General features: G+C 43.7%; 1 long non-coding RNA gene across 1 annotated transcript; it reads left to right on the forward strand.

Annotated features, from left to right (window-relative positions):
• Positions 1 to 501: 501 nt before the first annotated feature.
• Positions 502 to 15,953, forward strand: LOC147584027 (uncharacterized). Its single transcript, XR_015255096.1, has 4 exons — positions 502 to 999; positions 7,404 to 7,506; positions 14,807 to 14,890; positions 15,774 to 15,953. It is a non-coding gene; the product is annotated as an uncharacterized LOC147584027 (long non-coding RNA).
• The last annotated feature ends 633 nt before the right edge of the window (positions 15,954 to 16,586 follow it).

Genomic DNA, 16,586 nt, shown 5'->3' on the forward strand with positions numbered 1-16,586 from the left:
GTGAGTTTGAGCCCTGCGTCGGGCTCTGAGCTCTGTGCTGACAGCTCAGAGCCTGGAGTCTTCTTCAGATTCTGTGTCTCCCTCTCTCTCTGTCCCTCCCCTGCTGGTTCTCTCTCTCTCTCTCTCTCTCTCTCTCTCTCTCTCTTCATCAAAAATATAATAAAAAAAAAAAAACATTTAAAAAGATGAGTCCCAATCCTGTCTCAAGGGGTCCCAGACATTGCAAAGCCAGTAATATCTTCTGAGACTCTGAGCCAACTTGATCCCCGTTGCCTCTTTATGATAGAGCTCCCCCCAGAGGGCCATGCGACTATGAGAAAGAAGAGATATGGCCCTAGTGATACAGTTTAACCCAAATTTTGTGTTTTAGACCCTCTTGAAAGATATCGCCACTGTCAGTATTGATCAGGACATTTACCACAGCCAGTTAAGGACCCTCCAGGAAATTCTTATTTAAAAAAAATGTTTGTTAACGTTTATTTATTTTTGAGACAGAGAGAGACAGAGCATCAACGGGGGAGGGGCAGAGAGAGAGGGAGACACAGAATCGGAAACAGGCTCCAGGCTCTGAGCCATCAGCCCAGAGCCCGACGCGGGGCTCGAACTCATGGACCGCGAGATCGTGACCTGAGCTGAAGTCGGACGCCCAACCGACTGAGCCCCCTGGGCGCCCCAGTATGGCACGGAACTTTTGACAAGAATTGTAAATCCAATTCATTTATCCATGAAGAAAAAACAAGGACCGGCAGTAGAGGACCTGGTGATAAGTTAACCCTGATACTAAGAAAAGAGGCCAATGCACAATCTCCCATGGCAACTGGGAACCAAATAACGACCTCTGGGTAATACGTGATCAGGCTGCCTTGGTTGCAAAATCAATAAGACACTGGGCCACTGTGAAAAGCTGCAGTCACTCTGGACTGAAGAAACGTGGGCCGTGCGAGTAGGAGTGGTATTGACTTGGTTTTCAACTCTTGCAAAGGGCGGCCGGATTGGAAGGTGGGAGGCTCTGTGCGTGGCATATGCGACATATTTAACTCTGCACAGCACGCAGAGGCTATGCTTGGTATTCTAACACTCCTCCTCTCTTCAGATGTCTGCTTTGACTCTTGTTGCTGCCTTTAGCTTCTAACCTAACAACCTCACAGGCCTTGGAAGCGTCAAGAACCCGAATCGTCGGGTCAGGAGTGAGAGTTGTTGGGTCAACGCGAGGATGTGCCAAGGGCTGTGTCAAAGCAGGTCATGATTTTACGAAGTTCTGTTCGAGCTTGACTATTGCTCGCCTTGAGCGCTTTGAACCTCCCAGTCTCCTTGGGGTCAGGAATAATGTAGGAATTTCAATATGATCCTGGCGCGGTGGCTGATTTGAATTTCTAGGACAGTAATCAGGGAAGAGGACAGGCTCCTGGTTGGAGATTGCTCCTTCCAGGTGTTTATCTCAAGTGGAATGGCTTTCGTGGTGTTACTTAAAATGCCAACGGTTGTATCCTTTGAGGGACTACAAAGAGACCAGTTTATTAGCCTTGGCACCCGTTGCTAAGTTAAGAGCTGCCTAAGCTTCTGGCCAGTGATCACAAGGTGAAGGAAATTTACCAGCCTTGCCTCACCCTCATGTAACACACACTCATGTAGCTTGCTCGTCTCAAGCCCCGCTGGCAATCTTTGAGAAGAAATCTATCTGATTAGCGGTTGTGTAACTGCAATTTCCTCTGCTATCCGGATCAGAAATTCAAATGGAATGAGCTGAAATAGACATCTTTTTTTTTTTTTTTTTTGAGAGTCAGAGAGTTAATGAGTGCTTATCAAATGCTTACATAAATGGTAATTTGATGTGGCAAAGAGCTTCGGGGCAGAAATGTATGGGCTGGTGATATTTAAAAGTCAAGACTTCTAGATTAGAATCTGGGCCATAAATACGCTATTATCTTCTTGGTGCCTGTTTCAAAAAATTATACGCAGCTTCGTTTAAAAGTTTAGTCTAAGTTCCAGTGACCTGATATATAATAAACTGTGCATATATGTGTGTACCTATGTATATGTATATATACATATATGTATACACACATATATACATACATAATATATATGCACACACATATAAAAAGATATAAAGAGTATATAGAAATGATCCCTATATATATCCTTTTATATCTACATCCTTCTCTCTCCCTCTACATATATATGTGTGTGTGGTATATATAAACATATGTATATTTTTTCCTTCTTATATATGTTCTTTTCTTTAGGGAGAAAACAATCTTGATGTGGCTGAAGTGAGGGAAATGTAGAAACTTGTCATCTAGCTCTCAGAACAAGAACTGAAATCTTGGCAGGAGCCAGGAGAGACACTGAATAGAAATAGATTGTTCTTAGAAACATCGTCCACTCAGCAGTTACATTGGAAAGAAACATTGTTCATTGTAAAGGCAACTGAAAAAGAAAAAACTTGGCCCATGGTGGCGGCTGAATCAATTTGCTGAAACTTCACAGTTGTCTCTGCAAACTGGACTCTTTTTGGCATTGAGGAACATGTGGGTGAATACCAGACACAGAAGAATGTCAGCTTGGCTTTTTCTGTGAAGATAAAGTCTTGTAGCTGCTTTTAGTCCTGAGAAAGTAGCTTAAAAGGAAAACAAAATTACACCTTGTATTTCTTTTCCTTCCTTCTTTCCTTCCCTCCTCCATTCGTTCCTTCTTTCCTTCTCCCCCCTCCTTCCTTCTCCCTCCCTTCCTCCCTCCCTCTCTCTCCCTTTCTTTCTTTCTTTCTTTCTTTCTTTCTTTCTTTCTTTCTTTCTTCCCTTCTTTCCCTCCCCTCTCTTTGGAGGATGTGTAAGTTTCATGTATTTACTGCTAACTTTTCACCATGGCGTTTACCTGTCGCTTCATTCTTATGTCTTGGTCCTTCATCATAACAGTTTCATGGTGCCCAGTCTCGGCAGGGCCCCAGTGATGCTCGGTAACCATTCTGTTCTCCCTCTTAGTGTAAGGCATGTCTCTGGGGCCATCCGGGGAAAGGCGGGCTGTTTCCTCCTCAGCAGCAAACATTTGATTGTATTGCTAGTACTCTACCATTTTGGTAACTCGCCACCGTTCCCCTGGTTTCTTCTGCTCCTACTGCCCCCTGCTGACCAACTCTTTGAATCTTGAGTTCAAAATCCTCAAGCAAGGCCCCATCCTATTAGGCAGCCACCACCCAGTCCATGTGGATGGTGGATAGACTCGAAAGAATATTTGCCATTGGTGAGACCTCCATGCCTGGTCTAACCCGGATGGGATCAGAGTGGTGGGGTCAATGTGGTGCAGTAGTCACTTCCGTGAAAGGAAGGACCTGGTGCATTGGGATCAAGTTTCTCTCAGGAAGGATTTGAGTATTTCTCTGGACTGTCACTGATTCTGGCCACATAGAGGAGGGTATAACCCTGCCTCCCAGGGTGGTTGTAAGGACAGAGAGAGAATGCCAAGTGCCCAGCGTGGTGAGGACTTAGCAAAGCATCGGGGCTCTTCCTACCCTACCGTCTTTGGACTAGAGCTTGTGGAAAATGGTAACTTTTTCAGATTTTTAATGCTTTTTAATTTCTCACAATTTGTTTGGTCTTTGTCCTTTTTATTAATATATGTCAAGAGTGATGCAGGTGAGTCATATTTAGAATACAAAAGCAAAATAATACATGTTATCTTTGGATGATGATGTAATTATCATGCTCATGGCCATCGATACTGAATGCTCTCCGTGTGCCAGGCACTGTGTCAAGCACTTTGCATGAATTATCTTTTATTTTTTATGTTTGTTTATTTTTGACCAGAGAGAGAGAGAGACAGAGAGAGAGAGACAGAGCATGAGTGGGGGAGGGACAAAGAGAGAGGGAGACACAGAATCCGAAGCAGGCTCCAGGCTCCCAGCTGTCAGCACAGAGCCCGACGCGGGGCTTGAACTCACAGACCGCGAGATCATGACCTGAGCCGAAGTCGGACGCCCGACCGATGGAGCCAACCAGGCGCCCCTCGCATGAATTATCTTCTTCATCTTCGCCTTGATACTGTGAAACGCTTCTGGTTTTGTCCCTATTATACTGAGGAGGTACTGAGACTCTCAGGAAGGTTAAGTAACTTTCCCAAAGTCACACGGTTTGTGGATCAGGTTTTGAATTCCCCTGCAGAGCTGAACCTTTAAACAGCAAGCAGATTGAATTTTTCGTTTCCGGAAAGTTATTTTTGTGACTGTGCCGCTGTTAGAGAATCATTACCTAGTTGGCGAATTTATAATCGCCCACTTCCCCAAAGTGGCTGATGTAGGAAAAGCACATACAAAACAGACTTTTAAAAATTACTGGCCAGCCAGCTTAATGGTTTAAAATGTCAGAGAAATCAAGGTTTAACTGAGACAAGAGTACTTACGACAAGGGCACTTCTGAGCGTATACAAATAATAGAGAAGTTGGTAAAGTTGTGTTTTCGGAAACGAGTGTGAAGATACAACCGTAAGCCGTGCGCCTCGCACGGTGGTTGTAGAGACTGATGCTCTGAATTTACTGCTGATTTGGATTAATTTACATTCTAGTAGCAGCCCGTGCTTTCTTTTTAGAAACGTGATGTCCAACCATTGCAACCAGCACATCTGATGCCTTATTTGTAAATGATCTTAATTTATTTATTTATTTATTTATTTATTTATTTTATTTTATTTTTTTAAATTTTTTTTTCAACGTTTATTTATTTTGGGGACAGAGAGAGACAGAGCATGAACGGGGGAGGGGCAGAGAGAGAGGGAGACACAGAATCGGAAACAGGCTCCAGGCTCTGAGCCATCAGCCCAGAGCCTGACGCGGGGCTCCAACTCACCGACCGCGAGATCGTGACCTGGCTGAAGTTGGACGCTTAACCGACTGCGCCACCCAGGCGCCCCATGTAAATGATCTTAATTTAAATGTGGAATATTTTTAAACAAACATCTCATTTTCACGATCTGATTCTGTCATCGGTGGTATGAATACATTGCTTATTTCCGTGTCTGGAGCTTCTGCTCTCAGGATAGATATGAACAGTTATAGCATCCTACTACCTTGACCAATTTTTTTTTTTTTAAGAAAAAAAGCAAACTGTTTTCTCTCCTCTCCTCTCTACGTACTGCCGATACACTGATGCCTATTACTTCTAAATTTTTTTTTTAACGTTTATTTATTTTTGAGACAGAGAGAGACAGAGCATGAACAGGGGAGGAGCAGAGAGAGAGGGAGACACAGAATCTGAAACAGGCTCCAGGCTCTGAGCGGTCAGCACAGAGCCCGACGTGGGGCTCGAACTCACGGACCGTGAGATCATGACCTGAGCTGAAGTCGGACGCTTAACCGACCAAGCCACCCAGGCGCCCCGCGATTACTTCTAAATCAGATGATAAACTTGTCAATAGTTCCTCTCTTCAAGAAAATCAAGAGATGTGGGACCTTCGGATATTTTTGAGGGTATTTGAGATGTATATTTTCATATTTCAGGTAACAACTTTCTCGGCTTTCATTGAAAGAAAACCAGAAAACATTCCCTGCATTTAGTAATTTAGGTCAATTTATGGCAAAGAAGTCAAAGAAGTGTCAGACTAATGGTTCTGGAAATAGATGAGGACTGGACTTCCTATTATGGCTCGGCGTAATTAACATCAAAAGGACAAGGGTCGGCAGTGGCGTTTCCATAACATTAAAATACGATCAGTGTGAAATACGCTGGTGCGTATCTTGCAATAAAGTGCTGTGGCAAGCGTTGTAAATTAAAGTCATAAAGTTGTATAAGTAGAATTTATATACCTGTGTACACAGTCATAAGTGATAACTGTCTACGGAGTGAATGAATGAATCTTAGAGGTACTGCAGGATTGTGTTTAACTGCAGACGTCACCACTCGAAGTCCATTCCTAGCTTTGCCACTTTCCAGCTGTGTGACTTTAGCAAACAGCTTAACTTCTCTGGGTGTTTTTCTTATATGTGTACTAAGGATAATAACGGTCCCTACCTCATAGCATTGTCATGTGGGTTCATAATTTACAAACATTTAGACAGTCTCTGGCATGTAGTAAGCTTATGTGTGTTTAGCTCTTGTTATAGGATTAACTTTCATTCTTCTTCTAGAAGGAGTGAAGATGAAGTTCATAATAATAGGACTAATCTGTACTGAAATCATGAAAAACACTTAAGCATCACAAGCGTAAACTTACGAAAGTGGTCCAATCCCAACGAATTAAGGAAAATATCCCACACTCAGAATGAGAGTGACCTACGAGCAGAAAACGAAACATCATGAACTCCCGCCAGTTCATCGTGAAGGCTTGAAGTGATGAGTTGACGGGACCCCTGGGTGGCTCAGTCGGTTGAGCATCCGACTTCAGCTCAGGCCATGGTCTCGTTTCATTGCTCGTGAGTTCGAGCCCCGCATCGGGCTCTGTGCTGACAGCTCGGAGCCTGGAGCCTGCTTCGGATTCTGTCTCCCCATCTCTTTGCCTTTCCCCTGCTCACGCTCTGTTCTCTGTGCCTCTCAAAAATGAATCAATGTTAAAAAGTTTTTTTTTTTTTTAATTTCCCCTTCTTTGACAAAGGCCTCTGTGAAATACTCCTGGACAATGTGTATGCAATGCCCTTTATTAGGGGCTTTTAATTTTTGTCACTAAGTAACAATTTTTATCATCCATGAAGATATCTCTGCACCACCACCTTCGAGTTCCCCAAGGGCCTTTTCTAATTCTACAATTTATTCTCCCTGACAGTAACTCACTAACCAGTGGAATCCGCGGGTCCTGTGAATCATCTTAGCAACGGTGAATATTCACTGAAATCACGTATCAAACAGGGATGCTTGAAGGAGACTGAAAAGTAAAGCATTTTATATACATTATCTCACAAAGATTTATAAGCTTCCTATAAGGTACCTCTCATCAGTAGTTTCCACATGAGGAAACTGAAACTTAGACAGATAAGTGACATTTCCCAGATGAACCACGTAGGGCTGCTTGAGCTGGAATTTCAGACCTATCTGACTCGAGAGTCAGAGCTCCTCATGTTGGTGGGTTTTTTTCGTGGTTGTTTGTTTGTTTTTGTTTGTTTGTCTGTTTTTGTTTTTTGCTTGTTTTCCTGATTAGTTTGTAGGTACTCTTTCTCTTGATACAAGGGAATGGTTTTATGCCCTTGGAAATTCAGTTCCATTGGAAAGAGAAGCAAACAGCAATCCGAATGGCCAGGTAATCATCAGCTGGTAATCAGGAATTATGAAGGAGCTGAGTGCCAAGCCTGGGAGAGACCAACCTTCGTCCTGGGTTGTGGCACGGGACAAGCAGGTGGTCCAGGTGCTACCAGCCCTGGGTAAGCAGAGTACCCCCGGGCCAGGGTGACCTTCCTCCCAGGTCTGGGTTTTGGATTTTTGCAGGAGCAAGCAAAGAGGACCGGGCGGGGGTGTGCTGGAAATGGAACAGCATCAGGAAGAAGGAGGAACCCAGATAGGACCGGGGTTAGATGGTCTCTTAACATTGGTAAGTTCTATATAACAGATGAAGGTTCTCAGGAAACAACTGAAGAAACCTACCAGGTTCTTAGTTTCTGTAAGACCTCAAACAGCTATGCAAGCGAACACAGAGCAAAACCTGAAAGAGTTCACGTGGGGTGCACAGGATACCAGGTTGATGGTAGATGTATAGTCGAGCAATGATGGAAACTACGACCAAACTCTGCAGCAAAGAACGCTCCCGCTCAGCGGCAAATGGTCGTGACTGAGAAGTAGGAAAGGCTATAAAACAGGCAGGATCATCTCAAAAGTTGATAGATTTTGGAATATTTTCGCATGCTTTGACCTTATCATTATCCTTTTCCTTAAAGACAAGTTTTGATAAAAGTATCTGTGAACATGGGAGTGAAAATGACAGCATAAGCTTTTAATTTCTGCTGGTGTGGATGTGGGTCACGAGGAAATGGGGCCCCTGAGAGCAGCTGCCAATCATAGGCAGAACTGTTCTCTTCCCATCCCCGACCCCCTGAAAACCCCAGAACTCCAGTGTCTCTCCCTTGAGATTTTACATAGACAAGCAAGTTGCTTAATGAGATGTTTCTTGGTTTAATGAGATATTCCTTGGGGTCCAGAGGGACTCCAGTGCTCATCCTAGAAGCCCACAGAAAAAATACATAGGTTTATATATAATGAAAATGAGGGCAGACATGTGAAAGGCTGGCATCAGCTACCATTGTCCTCTGAAGTCCAAATACACGAACATACGCAGAATGTCAGAAATGGAATAGGCCACCCTCTGGGCTCTCCAGACACATCAACGTCATGAACAGTAAAAAGGGTGATGGCGAGAGGCTGTCCCACCTGCAAAGAGACTGAAGACACATAATAATCGAATGCATCATGTGAACTTTGGGTGGACCTTGGATCAGGAAGAAGAAAAGGTATAGAAGACGTTTTTGGAGACAACCGAAAAGAATTTCAAACATGGACTCTTTGTTATGTAATGTTACTGACTCATTAAATTTCTTCAGCGTGACATTGATAATGAGGTTCCAGAGAAGACGGCCCTTATTCTTGGGACCTAAATACTAAAATACTTCAGGGTAAGCTCTGTCCAACGATGACTGCAATCATTCTAACTGACATACAGAGATGAAGAAAGTAGCAACATGTTAACAGCTGGCGAATCGGAAGGATGGGAATGCAGGGCCAATTTGTTTTTTCTCTTTTGGCTTTTTGGAAGGTTTGAGAATTTTCCCAAAATAAAAATCGGGGACACCATGATCCCGAGTACTGTGCCTCTCTTCTGGAATGCCCCGGGCACAACTCATCTCACAGATCAGAAATAGTCACCTTTTGAGTGACCTTCATGTGCAGGAGTCTTCTTGAGACATGGTCTACTTTTTTTTTCTTCTTTCTTTTAGTCATTGCAGAAACTTTTATTGGGCAGTACTGATGCTGCTCAGATGATTCTTCTTCTTCTCCTTCTTCCTCCTCCTCCTCCTTTCTTTTCTTCTTTTACTGTTTCTTTAATTCTATTTTGTTTTTCCCAGAATGGTTCCTTGCTTGTGCACACACTCAGCACTTTGGAAATACTGTTGTAATTTTTAAAAAGTGAATTCTATTTTGTATAAATGCCACTTGTTATGTGAATCACCTTGAAGCACGGTACTTGACATTTTGGAGGGTCTGAAGTTCCTCATCCCCGAAAGGCCCGTTTGTGAGAACTTGATCTTCAATTTTCCTCTCTTGGGTGATTGGGGTTTCAGGTGCCCAGCGCCCATGCTCTCTCCGGGAGTGGCCACTAGATGGCAGTGTTTCAGAGGATTGTTTTACTCGGAAGGTGGCGGGGAGTGTGGCTGACAGGCAGAAGAGGGGGGCATATATACCAGTAATCTCATGGAACTCTATGAAGTTGTTTCTTCCATGAAGTATTTTCCTGTCTGCCCCAAACACTTCTCGTCATTTCTTCTGGCTGTTTATGTTGTCGTGTATTAATGCAAGGGCTTCACCTAGCGTTTCTCTCTGTTAACCCATGACCCATTAAGTTCAATGTAAACTACATTCGACTCTCTACATGGATTCTGAATACAACTGCCAGTGGATATGCTTCCTTCCTCTGGGCGTCCGTAGCATTATGGATGTGCGAGGGTTTCCATGACACTTCCATTAACCTTCAAAATCAAAGCAGAAAACACTTCTCGCTGAAAACCTTTACAGAGGATATCGTCTTTAATAGGCTCAATCTTCAATATTGGGCTTTCATAGTCTGTGAGGAGCTAACGATTGAAATGTATGACTCCTGTGTTCCCGTGACAAAGCAACCCAAGGTCATTTTTGTCCAAAGTCCAGTGCAGACTCAGTAAATTCCAGAGGATCCTAATAGAAATAAAACTTGATGGCTCTGCAGTTGTCTTTGGATGAGCTTCAAACTGAGGCTATAGATCATTGTAAGTGTCTAGGAGAGTTCAATGTTGGTGAAGCCAAACCCAAAGCTTAGAAGAGGTGAGGAGGCTGCCACGGGACCCTGTCTGCGAGTGTGGTCCTTTTGCTCCATAAATCTGCTTGCAGGCTTGTCTCCGGTGCGCGCTCTTTGGCAGGGAAGGGACCCTTCTCAAATCTGCAGGGTAAGCTCAGTGTCTGGAGAGGCATCACTTGGGTTCTTTTCCTCTGACAACCTCCTGATAAATTCTCCCCCCCAAATGAACAGAGGCTTGAACAACTATGCTTAATGGATTTTCTCGTTAGAGCAGTGTAACTTTTGAATTATCCAAGGCTGAATGAAGTGCAAACATTTGTCTTTCACTAGGTGAACCCACAAACTGAATTAAGCCCCAACTCATTTATCAGGTCAACTGACTAAATGTACTTCCCACTGTGTCAGGATATAGTGATGTGCATAGACAAGCTCATGCCTGGACTGGTATCCATGAACCCAAATAATGATAGTCTGCCTTAGAAAGTAGAGCATATTTTCCCATTTCAAAATTATGGATGGCCTTTGGTTTCTGGTTTTCTAAAACCTCTGTGGATTAATTGTGGATGAATTATCACGGAGTCGATAATTTTGCTTATCAACACCCGAAGCCAGTACTTTGCCTCCAACATCAAGACATACTATTGTTATCAAGATTCGGTTCCTAAGATTTGTATTGACTGTAGATTAGTTGTTCCCCAAACTGAACTCACTTTATCACTCTGTAAAATGATGACTGCAACTAGACTTTGCATAACAGATCTTATCTTTGCCAACCCTTGTGAAACTTTGCCGTTCAGCAAAGGACCAGAAAAATTTAGAAATGCTTTAAGGCAGCTCTTTCTTGACCAGTTGCATGAAGTTACTGCAACTTCTAACATCTGTTCCTTTCAATATGTTGGCAAATTGCAATATCGTGTATCCGTAGGGTAGAAACTTCCAGGGAATCCTCTTTTGCCTTTAAGCTGGCTCCCGTGTTCTGCAAGATTTAAGGATTCCAATATTTAACAAGAGCTGGTGATAACCACGCTTTCAGAAGGAACGATTTCAAGACAACCGCTTAAGTGAGAAAACGTCCCTCGTTACGATTCAAAGAACGTAACATACAAGATAGTGCAAATATGAAATGAATCAGAGTCGTCTTCTTTTTTTGAAAATTTTTTTCGTGGAGATAGACAGCACGAGCTGGGGTAGGGAGGGGCAGAGAGAGAGGGAGAGAGAGAATTCGAAACAGGCTCTGCACTGTCAGCACAGAGCCCCAACTCACGAACTGTGAGATCATGACCTGAGCCGAAATCAAGAGTTAGGTGCTTAGCCGAGTGAGCCGCCCAGGCGCCCCAGAATTGTCTTCTTTGGAGAGGATAGTCACGCTAATTCTCACAACAGAGATTAGTTCCGTGTTGGAGATTTGACGATAACTACTTGACTAGTTCCTTCAAGCCACAGGTCCCCTTGCTATCAGATATGTTACCATCATCTTCTCTTAAGATGTTAGCTATTTCAGATTTTAGCCCCTAGAACAACTCCCCAGGTCATTCTCTGTCTCCTTCCTTTACTCCTAATAGCTAAAGAGGAAAATCCTTGGCATGTTTCTTTTCAAGTACAGAAACGCCACAGAGTCTGATCCGGGACAATTTTTGGTGACCTGTCCCTGTACACCTAAGCCCTCCTTCCCAGCTCTGGGAATACAAGAGTGAATGTGACAGTGTCTGTAATACAGTGACAGAGGGCCAGACAAACGTTGTGGATGAGATCATCTTTGCAAATGGGCTTACCAGGACTACATTTCTGGATGACAGTTCCTTTGATCCAGACCTTGAAGGAGATGCAGTATTTTAAATTTTTTTTTTTTTTCAACCTTTATTTATTTTTGGGACAGAGAGAGACAGAGCATGAACGGGGGAGGGTCAGAGAGAGAGGGAGACACAGAATCGGAGGGAAACAGGCTCCAGGCTCTGAGCCATCAGCCCAGAGCCTGACGCGGGGCTCGAACTCACAGACCGCGAGATCGTGACCTGGCTGAAGTCGGACGCTTAACCGACTGCGCCACCCAGGCGCCCCGGAGATGCAGTATTTTAAAAGGCGCTTTGGGGAAGTTGGCTGTTAATCAGGAGTGGCAGTGAGGGTCCAAGTGAGGAGACGGGAAAAGTGTATGGCAGCGTTTGGTTATGCTGGGTAGCCTGGCGCACGCGGATTGAAGCATGCATGCGTCTAAAGCACAGACTTTTAGACAAACCTGGAAGGCTAAGGCTTAGAGCAAGGATGGCCCAGAATGCTGTACTTAGGGGTTCGATTTGCAGTCTTTACGCAATAAGAGCCACTTGCAGCATTGGAAAAGGGAGTGCCAGAAAGCCCACTTGAACAAGTCAGTAATAAGGTGCTTGCTGTATGCAGAAAGCCCACTCGAACAAGTCAGTAATAAGGCGCTTGCTGTATGCAGGCACTGCTGTAGTGCTTCTCATATATGAATACTCGGCACTTTCTCAATATTCCTGTGGAATAAATAGAACTGCCCCCACTTAGGTGGAAACGTAGAGAATTTGAGCAATTTCCTCAAGGTGACATAGCTGTGAGTGGCAGAGCCAGAACCCTCATGCAAGCAGCCTGGCTCCTGAGCCCAGGCTCTAAACTGTTACAGTGTTTGTGGGGGGCAGGATCAGCACGGGGAGAGCCCAGAGGGAGGGGAAGGTGTTGCAATAACAGTGAGACACAAGGGAGGCTCAGACTAGCACAGGGGAGTGCAAGGGGCAGACGTAGAGATGACAAAAGGGACAGCTGCTAAGGAACCTGCGGAGGAAACAGTGCCCTTGGCCTCGGTAGGGAAGTGAAAGTCAACTATCCACACACATGTCAAGGCTTCAGATCTCTGCGGCCTTCTCTTCACTCCTCCCCCATGCACCTCTCACCTGGGCCTCGCTGCTTCACTCCATGCTTTAAGGAAGGTCTCACTTGGGCAGAGTCAAGGAAGGACACTACTGACTTCATTCTAAACACATGACATTTGGGTTGCTGTTTCACTGTTCCGGAAGCCACGTCACCTTGTTTGATGAAACTTCTAAGTCTATTCCCAGGATGACTGTGACACGGCTAGAGAGATGCTCTTGTCATTTTTTTTTTTTTTTAATCCAAAGGAAGATCTTATGTTTATTCCAGAACTGTCATGTTTCTAGAAAAGACCTAAAGACCAGAATGAATGAAAATGGCATCTCTTTCAGTTTGGGAACTGTCCACGTCAACTTTGGACTATTAATTTGCAAGATGTAGTTTATGAATCACTCAGAACAATCCATCTCGTTTCCCTGCCAAGTCTTGTTTTCATGGGACACGGTCCCTCAAGCTAGAAATTATTATGACAGAGCTTCTTGCTGAGAACGTTGAAGCATGATGTTAGTGTGGTGTCTCAATTTATTAAATTTGCCTTAAGGCAACTGATATCATCATAACAACATTGATGACGGCACATCCTGGATTTATAAAGGACCTTTCTACCACTAACTCATTGGGAACCATCAGAGGAAGACAAGAAACTCAATAATTTAAGTAAATTTGACACCAAGAATTTCTACACTTTTCTTGAGTCAACCAAGTAAAAAAAGGAAAAGATGCCATGACATTAATACAGTTATTGCACAATGAGCTGAAACGGGGCTGTAGTTCACCAAGGTTACGAAGCAATAACCTAAGAAGAATGGTTTAAAGAATGTCTGGGTGGGTACCCTGTCATGGAAAATGGAGAAGAAACCATAGAATTGGGGTTTGTGGCATGTGGCCCGAGAGTGGCCTCCTTGGGGTTGATTCTAGTCTGAGGAAAATTTACATTTATTTATTGTCTTTTGACAGCCATGCCAATTCCGATACCATTACACCCAACCACGCCCTAAGAGCGAAGTATTTGCGCCTCAGAGCGACAGAACAGTTGTCCGTAATCCCACAGTTCTGGTCAGTGATGGAGCAAAGCCTGTGATCCAGGTCTGCTGACTCGATAACCAAACCTTTGCCTCACGTGGCTGAAGGCAGTAACCCCCCTTCACAGCACAACAGGGTTGTTAGCTGCGGAATAGACTCTGTCAATCATTTCAACATAATGCTTGTCAGCGATATACAGAAACAACGTCCCTTCGAGCCATGGTGCCCATGTTTCTTTCTCTCCCTAGGGATACTTACATGAAAACGTCTTCGCTTCTTAACAAAATTATAGGAACATCTGTGTCTGACTTGAATTTTCCCTGAATCCTGAAGTGGTTCTGGTGGAACTTACAGGTCGATGGTAATTACAATCAGCTGTAATCGTGAAAAATGTGATAATCATGAAAACAGCGAACTGATATACCTTAGGCTTCCCATGTACCATTCGACTTAATAACTCTAAGGGGAATTCATATAACTTTTGATCTACAGAAATCCAGGCAAGAAGAAGAGACCAATAACATCCAGGGACTTCCTGGTTGTGCCTACACAACGCACTAATCATCAGAACAAATTCATTTCATGTTATCTCCCTTTAGCGATAGTGCCCATGTTTCTTTCTCTCCTTAGGGATATATCTATACGAAAACATCTTTGTTTCTTTTTCTTTTTTTAAAAAAAAAATTATGTTTATTTATTTTTGAGAGAGAGAGAGACAGAGACACAGATGAGGGGGGGAGGAGGAGAGAGAGAGAGAGAGAGAGAGAGACACAGATTCGGAAGCAGGCTCCAGGCTCTGAGCTGTCAGCACAGAGCCCGATGTGGGGCTCGAACCCGCAAACTGTGAGATCGTGACCTGAGCCGAAGTCAGATGCTTAACCGACTGAGCCACCCAGGTGCCCCATGTCTTTGTTTCTTAACAGTTTGGTTTTCTCCTCTTTTTGAGGGCTCTCCTCCCTTTGAAAACAGTGGCTTTTGTCTCCAAGCCCGGAGGGATGGGTCCCATACTGTTCTGCTTGTGGTCACACAGGTCAGTCGCTGGCAAAACACATAACTTCACAGTTTACTTGTCTAGTTAAAATAGGTAAGATTTTAGTGTAATTGGAACCTACAATATGCACGAACAATATCTTTTGCTGACAAATTCTGTATTGGTTCATTGAACTCTCTTAACTTCTTCCCAAGGGGCCTGCGAGCCTTCTAACATGGGCTGTTGGCTACAAAAAAGATCTTGAATCCTGACAAAGTATAAAAGATCTCTTTAAGAACCTCTTTAAGGTGTCTTGTATCCTGACAGATTATTTAAGGATTCTTGATAATATTAAGCATAAGTATGGCTAAACGTTGAGCCCTGGCTTTAAAGTAGGCATTGTGCCAAGCACTTAGCAAGCGTTAAAAGGCTAAAGGTGAATTGTTAATTACTACGGTCGTTGTGGGTAGGTGTTTTCATTGTTTGCACTTTGCAGATGAAGAATTATAGTAGCAGAGAGGCTAGACAGCCTGCCCAAGGTAGTGATCCGAACGCGGGGAATCCGTCACTCCTGGTGACGGATCCTCCTAATCTTCATCGCCCTGGTTATTCATTTGTGGAAGTCAAATTTTAAAAACCGGATAAAGAACTTGCGAATAGGAAATTCCATTGGATAAGCAAATTTTTCCCACAACGGGCTTCAGGGACAACAGCCTTTTCACTGCCGAAGAAATAGTTCTTTCTTCTGAGAGCTGCTACAGTGAGTGAGTGTTCTTGAGTTCAAGTGGGTTGTCTCATTAGGGGTGTGCTTCTGTATATACATAAGTGATGTAGGAGTCCTTTCAACATGGAAAAGTAACTTGAACTTGCAGCGAACTGAAACAATAAAGTAAACTGATGTAAACAATATTAACCTTTTGACTTCTCTTTCTCTCTCTTTTAGGAAGAACAGAACGATGCTTTCTTGTAGTTCGTCTTTTTCCCTGAAAAATGCCTCAGGATAAATCACACGCATGCCACCAAGGTCTCCACAGACCTAGTTTTCAACTTGGCTGGATTAGATTTGGTCTTTTTCCTCATTGTCTCCACCATTTCAAAGAACACCGTATATTTATAACTTTTGCGAGAACTCTTTTTAATAAAAACAAAAGTAATAATTAACAGTCTCAGTCGGTCGGCCACCAAGAGTTCCCGTGGCTCTTTCCTGCTTATATATCTGCAAGAATGAACGCCACATACAAACATGTCTTTTCAACACATTTTCTGTTTTTACTCTTCCCCGTGTACCTTGTAACCAGTTCGGGATTATTCATGTCTGATAGCAAGGCTTAGATTTTTTCCATGATTATGACAGAAAATCAATGGATCAAATACATCTCTTAAAAGCAAAACGTACTTTTGAGTAAGAGGCATTTTATTTTTATTTAAACATTTTTTAATGTTTATTTATCTTTGAGAGAGACAGAGAGAGGGAGAGAGGAGCGCAGAAGGAGACCCAGAATCCGAAGCAGGCTCCACGCTCTCAGCTGTCAGCTCAGAGCTCGATGCGGGGCTCGAACTCACGAACTGCGAGTTCATGACCTGAGCCGAAGTTGGATGCTTAGCCAACTGAGCCACCCAGGGGCTCCTGAGTAAGAGGCATTTCAATGGGATACTTTACATCAGAAGTTTTGTTATTGGGCTGGACCTCTGTGTGTGTGTGTGTGTGTGTGTGTGTGTGTGTGTGTGTGCATGCATAAGTGTGCACAAGTGTGCT

This window comes from Puma concolor, chromosome A1 (assembly GCF_028749965.1).
Source record: "Puma concolor isolate L17-30 chromosome A1, mPumCon1.1.hap2, whole genome shotgun sequence".
Classification (NCBI taxonomy): Eukaryota; Metazoa; Chordata; class Mammalia; order Carnivora; family Felidae; genus Puma; species Puma concolor.